The 11,393-nt window shown below is 43.3% G+C and overlaps 1 pseudogene; it reads right to left on the bottom strand.

Moving 5' to 3' along the window:
• Window positions 1-9,897: 9,897 nt before the first annotated feature.
• Window positions 9,898-11,162, bottom strand: LOC127690761 (BTB/POZ domain-containing protein 6-like; annotated as a pseudogene).
• Window positions 11,163-11,393: the final 231 nt, after the last annotated feature.

Below are 11,393 nucleotides of genomic sequence, written 5' to 3'. Positions count from 1 at the left end.
CCCCTGTTCCCCAATCCACTCCTTCCTGCTTCCCTGTCCTGGTATCCCCTACTCTGCTGCATCTAGCCTTTCCAGGACCAGGGGACTCTCCTTACTTCTTCTTGGGCACCATTTGATATGTGATTTGTGTATTGGGTATTCGGAGCTTCTGAGTTAGTATCTGTTTATCAGTGAGTGCATACCATGTGTATTCTTTTGTGATTGGGTCACCTCACTCAGGATGACATTCTCCAGTTCCACTATCCTAAGAATTTCATGAATATAGTGTTTTTAATAGCTGAGTAGTATTCCATCGTGTAAATATTCCACATTTCCTGGGTACTTTCAATAGGACCACCCAGATCCTTGGAGCCCTCTTTTGTCTCATGTCTGCTGCTAGCTGTTGTTGAGCACCACTTCTGTGCCCCATATCCTGCTCTGGCTCTAAGAGTTCCATTTCTGCTTTGTGGTTGTTGCTCACATGGGTGGGCCTCCAAACCCCGGGTCTGGAAGTGGCAATTTATGGGGAAAGGACAGGAAAGGGAATCTGAGGTCACATGGTAAGGTTTGGGAAGTTTGGGCTGAGCTAAATATGAAATTACTGAAATTTAAGTGTTGGCAATATGGTTTCTGACTGTTTAATAAGGCATTATTGGGTTGAAAACCTCACCTGTGAGTAACACAGAGCCCAGGTGTGTTGGGTAAGACCCATCCTGCCCACTAACACCTTCCTTCCTCTTCCTGGTGATTCCAGACTGATGAAAATAAAGTTCATGAGCAGGAACGGGGTCCTTGGTGTATATGTGACACCTGGAGGAGACAGCATTGACTTCCTCTGTGATAATTAATTTGTGCTTACAAAAACAAACCAAAAAAGCCAAACCAGTGAAATTTTTGTATAAAAATGTACAGAAAGCCACTATGTTCTTCCTCTGTATGACCAATTAAATCTTGTAACAATGACTTGAGACAAACAATACAAGGAGCTGTGTCTGGCAAGCGACAGTAGATTTTAAGATGCTGGACAGACAGCTTAAAAACCAGCAAGTGTCAGATTCAGTGTGAGACCTGGGCTCACGGGACTATATTACAGAAAGAGAGAACAAAACCACAGGTAAATACCTGACCTCTCAACATACCTACCATGCATCTCTCTCTCTCTCTCTCTCTCTCTCTCTCTCTCTCTCTCTCTCTCTCTCACACACACACACACACACACACACACACATACACTCTACAGAAATCATAAGAGAGCAGGAATGAATGAAAAGACCACAATGGTGGACGAACAGTTGAATGTAGAGTATGAAATGCTGATGTTTCAAGTAAGACTCGGGACTCTGCTATCCATCCCTTGAAGACTGAAAATGCTTAGGGAACACACATCTTAGACTATGTTGAGAGAGTTGGATTAATTTTAGTCTTGAAGTCTCACAACTCTCACATCAACCCTCAGTCTGAGAGAAGCTTTTCATAGATTCCTGTTAATCTAGTTAGCTCTACTATGTAAGATCTAGGAAAGAACTCTAGCAACAGTGACATAAATCAGGACTGACAAGATATTACTCAGGGTCTTTCAGTGTGAACCAAGATCTAGGCAGGGTAAAGCGACCATCTTGCAATGCAGGGAAAGGGGAGAGAAAGGATACAAGCATCCCTTCTACAAAAAGAAAAATGCAATTATGACCACTCATTTGGTAATTCCATGGGCTCTAATACTTGTAAATTGTTTCCTACCTGGGACCTCACACGACCTCTACATAGCAAATAGGCTAAAGACCTGACTTCATCAATCAAAGTTCTGTTCTACTACAAGGGAGGCACTTCCATAGAACCCTTCTAGCATAATGGCATGTAGGTGTGTAATGTGTGTCCAACCTATCTATTATAAGGAACTGCAGCTATTGGCCAAGCAGGAGGAACTGCTTGCCTATCTACAGTGTCCTGCAATTGGTTAACTCCACAGAAATCTTGTAAATGATCAGAGAAATGAACAACTGGACGAGACATGGGAGAGTGCCTGGATAAGGTTCAGGATGGTTACATGGGCTTCACTGTGTTTATGGATAGACATTAGAGCAACCTACCCCTGATGCTCATTCATCCTACCTGATGCTGCTTGGTACAGGAGTCACACAACTTCTCACAGACTTTTATACAAAGACTGTTTGCTTGTTGTACTCTTACAGTGCAATCTGTTTCCATGGCAGTTGTCTGTTATCAGTCCACAACATCCTGACTTTGTGCTTGAGATGGTTAGATTCACACAGGAGGTGGCAATTCCTGATCCTGAACCACAAACAAAAACATCCACCTTACTCCTCCTCCTCTAAGTACCAACCCCCTTCATGGATCCTGATCCCCAGACAACTCTAGACTACAGTCTAGATTAGCCATGGAATATCACATAGAGGAAGGTAAAATCCAGAGAACAGTTACTTTCCCAAAGATTCAAGGTACTTCTGAAAACTCTGACACCAACAGGGACTCATATATCTCCCAGTCGAGAGCATGGTCCCCATGTGTGCTAATGTGTACATGGTATTAAAAAACCACCTGTAGGTAGAGGGCAAACCATCTCTAGGAGAGGAGAAGATACCCAACAGTTACACATTCTTTCTGTGTGTCTCATTGAAACTAGATGTATAAATCTACTTTCAGACCCCAAGGGGCTCAAGGATATCTCTATCATGGTGCAAACCTATTGTATCTCATGGATAGTGACTTGGAAAGGATAATGATTAGAGAGGCTCACAGAATCTTCACACTTTGTCAAAATGAGTCCAAGAGGTAAAACGTCCTAGGGCCTTTCTTTGTAGGAGGCAGGCTTCCTGTTAAAAGGCAAACAATATATAACCTGAGCCCTAACTTTGGTTCATAGACAAGGATGGGTAAACATATTCTGTGCCTAGTGCTTGGGTCATGACCATGTTAGTCACTCACCAGTAGAATTGATTTTCATAGTCAGTTCCTTGCACTTGCACAAGCTCTCCATGATCTCCTGTGGCATTTTCTTGAGGTCGGTCATCACTTGATAGTGTTGCATTGTAAGCATGAAAGTCTCAAAAGTTGTTCCAGTGGGAGAGCATGACCCAAGGAGCAAATAACCTCGTGAACTAAGGATACAAGTATTATGTCAATTCAAGCTGAATTGTGGACTACACCTGCCCACAAACACACTGGAACACACACACACACACACACACACATACACTGAAACACAATCAGAATGTCACATAAATACAATGATGAGGCATCATCTCAGAGTATCATGAACAAAATTTTAGAAAAGCAGTGATGATCTGCAGCCAATCCAGACACAATGAGAGACGACATGTGGGACCAAGCCCCTCTAGCTGTTGACAGGACCAACTGTACCCAAAGCACCTCCAGGTCAATTACAACAATGATTTACCATAAACACACATTACCTAGCGTCACCCACAAACCAACACCTGTCCAGGCTTCTTAAACTGCAGGATGAGAGCTCTCACTTGACTCCCCTTATCACCAAACTCTGATTCCACCTGCTCTGATTTACTTTTGGAAGAATCAAAAGGGCCTGTGACCACATCTCATTCCTATCTGAACTTTCTGTGTAGAAAATCCAATTAGCAAAAGGAATTTGGACATGAGGTGAGCCTGGAGTTGTATCCTCCTGTGATAAGAGGATATCAGGGGTAAACAGAGAGGTCTGACGATAGTCAGCAAAGCACTAGGCATAATGACTACTTGTTGTTCAAATTCTTGTCAGTGTAATGGACCAGGATACCAGAGAGTCGTCTCTCTCATTTTGCATCTTTTGGAGGATCCCTTTTGACCTGGTCCAACCTCTTCATTCTCTGTGCCTCTTCATTGGTGGTGGAGAGATTTGATGATGCCTTCCTATCAGAACTTGTAGGTAGATAAACACTAGGAAACTCATAGAGCTAATAGGACAGGGAATATTGAAACCATGCTTGTTCCTGAACACAAGCCTGAGGAAGAGGAAATTCTAGAGACACAAGAAATCTCAGAAAGAGCAGGAAATCATCTTTTAGCTGCACTCCTCAGCTATGTCCCTGTTCCCAACCATCACTAAACATCTGCCTCACTCACTATTGCAGTCCCCTTAGCCATGAAATGCATAAGATGTCACAGGCAAGAAGATTGGAGCGCATTGTCAGCTCTTATCTGACAATGTAGTTAGTTGGTACTGCTAAGCACAAAAAAGATTGACAATAATCTCCAGCACCTAACATCTCCCACAAGCCAACACCTCTCCAGACTTCTTAAAATACATGATGCAAGCTCAAATTCTACTACACTAACCCAGACTGTGAATCAGGCCACATCATGTGTGTTCAAAATTAAAGTGTCTGAGACCTTGATTCATGAGCAGGGGAATATCCCTGTCTGTCCTTGGTATCATATACTCATGTACCCTATAGGAAACTATTGAGGATGAAGTGTTCCAACACTTTATCCTGAGAGCAACATTTTGATATTCTCATAGAGCTTCCTCCTGTCATAATTTGTCACTCAAGAGGAAATTAAGATATCTCAGCAAAAGAACTGCAGACTTGTCAATTCCTGGCTCTCTAAAAAACTAATCTTCTGAAATTGTTGACTCTGGTTCTGCCATTGAGTAATATCAAGGATCCAGATCATAAGCCCTACCTACTCTTGGAAGGACAAGCTCCCTGACCCTTGCCCAGGAGTCACTATGCCTTCACCAGGACCATTTCTTCCTTCCTGTTTCCCAACATGACAGAAAGCCAGCCTCCTTCAGCCTAGGTCTGGTCTCTGTCTGTATTCTATTCTCCCTCTGAAATATCCTGAGCAGCATGGAAAACATGCCTGCTTCTGAACCCAATAGGCAATGAAGGAATACCCCATAGGCATTTGGTATCACCACAACACTTGTGACATCACAGAAGATTCTAGGGTTCTCCTGGATACAAGAGATTGTCCAGGGAAGTGACTACTGATGATGTCATAGGGAAGTACCAGGGCCTACCTGCTAACCAGCTTGTCCCATATTGGCCAGTTTTTGAGGAGCCCTTTCCTGCAGTCTTTCTTTTGACCCTGGAGAGAGCCCTTTATGTTCCAAAGCTAAGGGCTTTCCTCTGCTTCATTACAAGTCAAGCAATTTGGATGGGAAGAGTTTGTTAGAGTCTAGGAATGGGCAGTTCATCTTTGTTAGGACCTAAAGCTCTAGGATTCTTGGATGAGGGAGATTATTTTCCATTATAAATCTACTTCTGGGGTCTATTCAAGTAACATACAGTCCAATTCCCCAGGTTGCCCTGTTTTCCAGAGCTACAATCATTCTCCTGAACCTTCAGTTTTATGAAAATTGGATTATTTTTTTAATTGTGCACATGCCTTGAGAGGAGAAATATTTTCAATTTATACAGACATGTATTTTCATGAAATGTCTGTTTTACAATCCCATTTTTGCAAAGAATACTTCCTCATTCTTGGCAGTATTGGAACTTAAGAACAAGGGAAGATCAAATTGAAAGTTTATGTCCCTTCTTCAAAAGATAAAATCTTAAGTACTACTGTCCTCCAATACAACCAAAGTAGGCATCTGTGAATAAATGTCAGTAGGGACATTGGATGGCTGCTCTGTAGTCCTATTAGCTCTCCCTTCTCAAGTATCTACCTGTCTGAGTTCCCAGTTCTAGTCCTGAGGCTCTTGGGGGACTATGATTCTCTATTCATAAGATACTCAAGACTGAATAGGATGGATAGGGCATGGAAAGGCCTTAGGTCCAGTGAAACCTCAATCTTAATGGGTCCATAATTTCAGGAGGGACTCCATTTGCCATTGTCATCTGTGGCTTTCACCGTTGTGACCTGAGTGTGCTGAATGCATGGTAAAATGCCACCTTACTCTCAGGTTCAAGAGTAAAAGGATCATGTACATCCTTAACAAATTGTGTTGTCTTTGACTACTACCTGCAGCTATATAATATGACTACAAAACGTTCAAAGGTATCTGGGGAGATGTTGGGGGAGTTGGAAGACTAGTCTGTATCTTGGCTAGTCAGATAAATAGCCTTCATAGAGAATTGGAGTACCGGGATAATGAAAAAGAAATAGTTAAGTGTTTGGCTAAATGATGATCTCTGAGCCTGGGAAGAAATGGGAGAGTCATTCCAAGCAAATATTAAAGGGATGAATCCTTCCCTATATTGGGTACAATAGACCCAAGGTAAGAAGCAGGCCCCTCCCCATTCCTGAACTCTCCTGAGAGTTTTGTAGTGTTTCTATTAATAGACATTTATTTATTTACACTGGGCCACAGTTCTGAGAACTGAATGCACAATGAAGGTTCCCATCTATTCAGAAGTCATTCACTGTATATTGACAAGTTTTGACTGCGAATGTTCTGCCATTTTCTGACATGATTCCAAGGGTGTGGTAAAATTGTTGGTCCAGTACCTGGAAGAGCTTTTGAGCTACTCTTTTTGCATTTTCAGATTAGAGGATAAACCTTCTACCCACTCAGAGAGGGTATCATTAAAAACAGGCGTGTACTCATATTTTCCCCTAGCAGGCCAGATATTAGTGAAGTCAGGTTTCCACAACTGACCATAGTTTTGTCCCCTCATATGTGCCCACTTCTGAAAGAAGTATCTCTGTTTACATTTATTTTACTCTAAATCTGGCATATTGCTTAGATAAATCTGACTTGGAGGTCAAGTCTAGATATAACATTCTTTGTTCTGAGCAACTCAGAAAGTATTATGGACCCCAGTCATGTAGCCTGGTGAAGGTTATTTACCAGAGCTTCGCCAATATTTTCTGGTAGAGTGATCCTGCCCTCAGTGTCCACCACCATCCTTTGGGTTCAGCTACCCTTTGAATATTTTTACATCCCCTATTTCCCCTTGGTTATACTATGGAGTCTCAGGGGGCAGCGGGTCACAATATGTTACCAGAATGTCAGTAGACCCCAGTGTTCTTTGGCTCAAATTTTGGGCAGGCTAGTCAGTGCCCTGGTTACTTCTGACCTCAAGGGAGTCATTAAGTTCATGTCCTCAGCATTTAAATCAAGAAATTTATGGAAGAAGGCAAATACTTTCTGGGAGAGGCAGGAATTCCTCTTTTTTTTTCTTTTTTTCTTTTTTTTTTTTTAATTATCTTCTTCATTTATATTGCCAATGGTAAAACCTTTCCAAATTTCCTCCCCTCACAAAAGCCCACCTACTCAAAGATTCCCAACCCCTCTTCCCACCCCCTGACTCCATGTATATGCCTCTCTACTCAACACACTCCCACCTCCCCATCTCATCTGTTTCCCTTTATTGGGGCCTCTATTGAGCCTTTCCCAGACCGAAGACCACTCTTCCCACTGATGCCCAACAAGGCATTCCTCTACCACATTTTTGGCAGGAACCATGTGTACCCTTTTGTTCATGGTTCAGTCCATGGGAGTCTTGGGGTATCCTGGTATCTGAAGTCATTGTTCTTCCCATGGGGCTGTAAACCCCTTCTGCTCCTTCGGAACATCCTCCAGATCCTCCGTTGGGGACCCCATACCCAGCGCAATAGTTCGTTGCTAGTTTCTGTCTCTGTATTTGTAGGGCCCTGGCAGGGCCCCCCTAGAGATGGTCATGACATGCTCCTTTTGGTACATGCTTCTTGTCGTAGTGTCAGGGTTTGGTGACTGTTTATAGGATGAATCCCCAGGTAGGGCAGTCTCTGGAGGGCTTTAGTTCAGACTCTGCTTCACACATTGCCTCCCTTATTGCTCCTGTGAGTATTATGTTCCCTTTCTCAGAGGAACCATAGCACCCTCACTTAAGCCCTCCTTCTTCTTGAGCTTCCTGTGCTGGGTGTATTGTAAATTGTTTATTTTGAGCTTTTGGACTAGCATCTGCTTATTAGTGAGTGTGTACCATGTGCATTCTTATGTGACTGGGTTGCCTTGCTCAGGATGACACTTTCTAGTTCCATCCATTTGCCTAAGAATTTTATGAATTCGTTGTTTTTAATACCTGAATAGTACCTCATTATGTATATATACCACAGTTTCTCTATCCATTCCTCTGTTTAGGGACATCTTGGTTCTTTCCAGCTTCTGGCTATTATAAATAAGACAGCTATGAACATAGTGGAGCATGTGTCCTTATTACATGTAGGAGCACATTCTGGGTATATGTCCAGGAGTGGTATAGCTGGATCCACAGGTAGTACTATTTCTAATTTTCTGAGGAATTGCCAACTTGTTTTCCAGAGTGGTTTTACCAGCTTGCAGTGCCACCAATAATGGAGAAGTGTTCCTCTTTCACCCACATCCTCTACAGCATCTGCTGTCCCCTGAGTCCTTCATCTTCGTCATTCTGACTGGTGTAAGGTGGAATCTGAGTGTTGTTTTGATTTGTATTTCCCTGATAACTAAGGATGCTGAACATTTCTTTAGGAGCTTTAGAGCCATTTGAGTTTCCTCAGTTGAGAATTCCCTGTTTAGCTCTGTACCCCACTTTTAATAGGTTATTTGATTCTCTAGAGACTAACTTCTTGAGTTCTTTGTATATGTTGGATATTAGCCCTCTATCAGATGTAGGGTTAGTAAGCATCTTTTCCCGATTTGCTGGTTGCCGTTTTGTCCTATTGACCGTGTCCTTTGCCTTACAGAAGCTTTGCAGTTTTGTGAGGTCCCATTTGTCGATTCTTGTTCTTAGAGCATAAGCCATTTTGCCAGCAGTGATGAGCCCTCCTCTGTAGATCATAACATTCACATGTGCAGTAACTTATGCATAGGGACTTTCCTAGTCTGTGATAATGGGTCTTCTTTTTCAACATTCATTTGGTCTATAAGTCTTGGGTCCAAATCATTTATTTCAGGTACCATAACTGCTGAAGCCCAGTGTACCTGGTTCCATGTTTAATGAAGATGTCCCCATCCATGTAGAGCATTGCATCAGAATCTTTCAGTGGTTGTGGTGGTGTTCATTAGGTCTAGACTGATCTCTTTCATCAGGTTTGTTTCCTCATGCTATCATTGATGAACTTCTGTGGTCATCATCTGGCAAGATGATAGCAGTATTGATGAGAGTGGGTTTTTCAAACCAGATTCCAGGATGGTTCAATGCAGGACCTGCTATTGTTTCACACATGCATTGAACATCCAGGGTTCAGGTTTTCCTTTGAGAAGAACTTCAACTGCATGGGGTGATGTAAGTATCAAATGCTGACCCAGAGTTAACTTTTATGTCTCTTTCACTAGAATACTCATAGCCACCACAGCTCTTACACATGTGGACCAGCCTAGGGATAAAGGATTCAATACACTGGATAGATCTATTACACTGTGATTCTATGGACCTAATATGTGTGGTTCCATGCCCTTTGCACTAACTTTTGTTTCATGGATCTATAGATAACAAGGCTTGGAGGCATCTGGAATTGATAGGGATGGATCAAAAACACCTGTCTTTAAAGTCTCTAACATGATTTCTGCAGACTCATTCCAGATTAGAGACTCAATGACCTCATATGTTGCCTGGCTTTTTGGTTAGGAGGTTTATTAGTAACTACTATTTCCAAACGGGTTATGAGACTGTTTAGATAGTTTACCTCATCTTGATTTAACTTAGGTGTGTGGTAGTGAGCTGGAGAAATGGCTTAGCAGTTCAGAGCCATCTCCCTTGGCTGCTCTTCCAAAGGTCCAGAGTTCAATTCCCAGCAACCTCATGGTGGCTCACAACCATCTATAAGGGGATCTGATGCCCTCTTGTGGCATGTGCGTGTATATATAGCAGAGCACTCATACAGTTTAAAAATAGTTAAATAAATCAGAATCACCCATTTCATCTAGATTTTCCGGATTTGTTGAGCATAGGCTTTTCTTATGAGACAAGCTATGTTTTTTCTTGTTCTGTGAAATCTTTTTTTATGAAAATTCACTTAAATATTTTGGAACTATTTTAAGTGACTTGGTAGCAATCTTTGTCTTGAATGGGAGGCCAAGTGTCCTGAATCTAGGGTATCATTGGGCAGGCATTTAGGACTACCTTGATTCCAAGTATGCCTTCCACCTGTGGAACGCCATCTTGGCCCAGCAATGAACACCAGGCTGTTCTCTGCAGACTGGATGCTGTCACATCCCCCATGGTACCTCCACTGATTACTGTGGTAGCCAGAAGACCGGAAGTGTTGTCACCTCTGGAGCAGGGCCCTTCCTCTTGGTCAGGGTGAATTCAAGGAGGGGCTTTTTGGCTGCAGTGTACTGAAGAAGATGTTGTAGGTCTCTTCTAAGGTCAGGATATCTGACTGGTCAGCACTATTGGCAAGATCCTCTATGGTCATAGTTGGAATTTGAACCAGGTAGAGGCTCTTTCCAAAACATGCTTCTTGTGGGGAGTGACTTGGAGGCCCTGTGTCTTACATACAGCCTCAGCCCAGTTCAAGTCAGCCTCAAAGACCACAGACTCCTTGTTATTGAGGGCATCCCTGGTTACAATGATCTCCAGTGTCTGACTGTCAATTTCACCAAAGCATTCAGACCTCAGGGCCATTTCAGCCTGTTCATCAATGACTTCCCCGGATTGCTAGGTCAGTTCAGGATCCTCAAATCGTCTGCTCTGGGACAGCAGGACACAAGTATTCTTGGCTTCCAGATTTATTTCCAGAAAGTTGATGCAGACCTTGGCTAGGGGAGTCACAATGGACTTCTTACCAGCATACAAATTGGCAAGCACTGTGTCTGCCTCTAGATCAATGTCATTGCTGTACATTTGTTTTAGCAAAACCAAGAAAGCAGCAGGCTCCACACCATGATTGTTGAATTCTGACTTGACTTCTGCAAGATCCTGTAGAACAAGTCATAGAAGACTGAGCTGCAGACAGCCAAGACATACTCTAGTGCAGCATAGGATGGAAGGACTGCCAACCGGGACTCTCAGTGTTGTGGTCTGACAAGGGCAGAAGCAGGGCGGGTGTCAGGCCAGGCTGGTAGCAGAGACCTTCCTGCTCTCAGCCATGCTGGTCACATTGCTGTTGGAGATGTGGGTAGCAGTAGCTGTGGAGGCACTGGTAGGCAGGTACAGTTCCACAGTCATCTTGCCTCCTGCAGAGGCCAGCTCCTCACTGGTCTGTGTTGTGCCCTGTGCATTCCCACCAAGATGGGCCTGGAAAAGGACTGTGTGAGCACCAGCAGGGAGGTTAGGAACTGTGTCCCAGTCCATGCAGGCAGGACACCAGCAGCAGCATGGAGCCAGGCCAGCTCTGCTGCAGTGGACGCCCTCCCACTGGCACCAAATTCTTCACCCCACCAGAAAGCCCACAGCCTGGCAACAGGGGGCTCAGTTCAGCCCATCCAGCTAAGCTTTTATTTTCCTCAGTTTCTGAAGTTATGTCTCCCTTCTGATTGTGTTAATTTGAGAACTGTTGCTGTGTCCTTTAGTTACTTTGGCTAA

Source organism: Apodemus sylvaticus, chromosome 8 (assembly GCF_947179515.1).
Source record: "Apodemus sylvaticus chromosome 8, mApoSyl1.1, whole genome shotgun sequence".
In the NCBI taxonomy this organism is placed as follows: Eukaryota; Metazoa; Chordata; class Mammalia; order Rodentia; family Muridae; genus Apodemus; species Apodemus sylvaticus.
The sequence above is the reverse complement of the archived record's forward strand: the minus strand, read 5'-3'. Positions and strand labels throughout refer to the sequence as shown.